Here is a 2,497-nt window from a genome sequence, read left to right as displayed (position 1 = left end):
TAATCCTCAAATCGGCAGAGCTGCAGCATATGTGCTTTTTTAGACATTGGGGTAGGGAGGTTTTTTCCCCACTGGGATTATGTCTCTTTAACATTCCTAGAGGCCAGGTGTTTAAACAACACTGTCAGCTGTGTTCTTCTGGCTGCAGAGCAACGGTGGTGGTTTCACGCCAGACCTTAACCTAGAATTGCATTCAGGGACAAGTGTGAGACGAGGGAGCTGAGCCCCAGACTCAAGTCACCCCCAACCACCAGGCCTCAAGGTTACCCTCAGTTTGTTCACTAACGTAAATTCCGGCCCTAGCTTTACTTCCGAGGGGCACTAACATCGGTGACACTTCCAAAGGATGATAGATTTCACTAATGAAGATATCAAAGAAGGGATAGGAGCCACTTTTTATAAAGAATGTCCCATCTCCTTGGGTTACATAAAACAACCCCTGACCCCCCAAAGAAGCTCAGCCCCAAAGCTAAGAAGGCAACTCAGAAAGCCTGAGACCGAAACAGTATTGTTGAAAGCGGCTTGCTCAGAAACTCCGGGAGGAACTGGGCTGGCTGTCAAAATATGCTTCTGCCTTTTTAGCTCACTAGAATTGAAAGACAAATAAAAGCAGATGGGCTGATGAAGCAAGAGGAAGAGAAAGGTTTCCTTAGGAGAAGGTTTGGGGTGTTAGAGACAAGGTAGGTAGATATAAAGGGGATCAGGAGGCATACCCAGCTCCAGCTGCTCATAAAGAGAAGATTAGGGAGAAAAGTGATGAAATCTAACAGAGCCAGCTAGAACGAGCCCTCCCCCCACCCCTACCGGCAAAGGGATCCCAAGTTTAGGAGATCATTGAGAGAGGCAGGCTCTTAAACAGGAAGAAAGTCCATAAACAGAGCAATCAGAGACCCACAGGCAGAGGCCTGCAGCAGCAGTGGTTACAGAAATCTTAGATTTGAGAAGGGAAGATCCATCTAAAATACCCAGAAGAAATACTGGGTTAGTTTCAAGATGGAACTGTTATCACAAGTGACAATGCAGACAATACCTGTGACCTGAAAGACATGCCCAAGAAATCCATGGAATCCCCACAAAGGCACTGTGAAAATGAGACGTTTTAAAAAGAAGCCAAGCAGTTCCAAAGTAGATCAGGTGCAAGCCTCAGGTTATGTATTGGTCTACCAGAACCACACCCCCTAGGTTGGATTATCCAACTCATGGTATGAAGATGGAAAACCTGTTTTTGAACGATAGATACTGGAAAGATCCAGAAATCTTTGATTTCTTAGCTCTCAGGATGAGGTTAGAGAAGGAAATGGCAACTGACTCCAGTACTCTTGCCTGGAAAATCTCATGGATGGAGAAGCCTGGTAGGCTACAATCCATAGGGTCATAAAGAGTCAGACACGACTGAGCGACTTCACTTTTCTAATTTCTTTCAGGATGAGGTACCCTCGGGAGAAAAAAATCTAGAGGTTAATAATAGAAAAAAAAATCCTAAAGTTTCTAAGTTTTAATTTGCTTCATGGGAGAGAAATAGACTTTGAATTAGGCTTGGTGACTGGGGCTGCTACTGTTGTAAATCTCCGAACTCGGCAAGAAAACAGGAGCGTTTTGATGTCCAGTCTCTAAAGAAGGAAATGGTATTTTTATGTGGATTTCACTCCTACTCATCCACCCACCCCACCCATGCTAAACTAGTGCCATAGTAATCTCTCGATGGAAGTTGTCTGCCAGCTGAATTTAAGTTCATAGGTCATGGATTATGGAAAAGTGCCCTGGGTAGACTGGATGGCATTCCGAAAAAGGTGAAACCAAAAGTTTTTCTATTTACTCTCTTAGAGCCTTTACTATGATCTTCAGGATATTAAATACAGAGCTGTGGAGATAGAATTTGGCTAGTATACCTGTGCTGGAAAATGAGCTTTTGATTATGTTCCTCTAGAAGATGGTAATATACTCTAGAAGAAAGTAACTATAACTTTAGGTGTCTGAGAGACTTTCAGTTCAGTTCAGTCACTCAGTCATGTCTGACTCTTTGCAGCCCCATGAATTGCAGCACGCCAGGCCTCCCTGTCCATCACCAACTCCCGGAGTTCACTCAAACTCACGTCCGAGTTGGTGATGCCATCCAGCCATCTCATCCTCTGTCGTCCCCTTCTCCTGTCCCCAATCCCTCCCAGCATCAGAGTCTTTTCCAATGAGTCAACTCTTCGTATGAGGTGGCCAAAGTACTGGAGTTTCAGCTTTAGCATCATTCCTTCCAAAGAACACCCAGGACTGATCTCCTTTAGGATGGACTGGTTGGGTCTCCTTGCAGTCCAAGGGACTCTCAAGAGTCTTCCCCAACACCACTGTTCAAAAGCATCAATTCTTCGGCACTCAGCTTTCTTCACAGTCCAACTCTCACATCCATACGTGACCACTGGAAAAACCATAGCCTTGACTAGACGGACCTTTGTTGGCAAAGTAATGTCTCTGCTTTTGAATATGCTATCTAGGTTGGTCATAACTT

The sequence above is a fragment of the Bos indicus genome, chromosome 14, assembly GCF_029378745.1.
Source record: "Bos indicus isolate NIAB-ARS_2022 breed Sahiwal x Tharparkar chromosome 14, NIAB-ARS_B.indTharparkar_mat_pri_1.0, whole genome shotgun sequence".
NCBI classification, from domain to species: Eukaryota; Metazoa; Chordata; class Mammalia; order Artiodactyla; family Bovidae; genus Bos; species Bos indicus.
The sequence above is the reverse complement of the archived record's forward strand: the minus strand, read 5'-3'. Positions refer to the sequence as shown.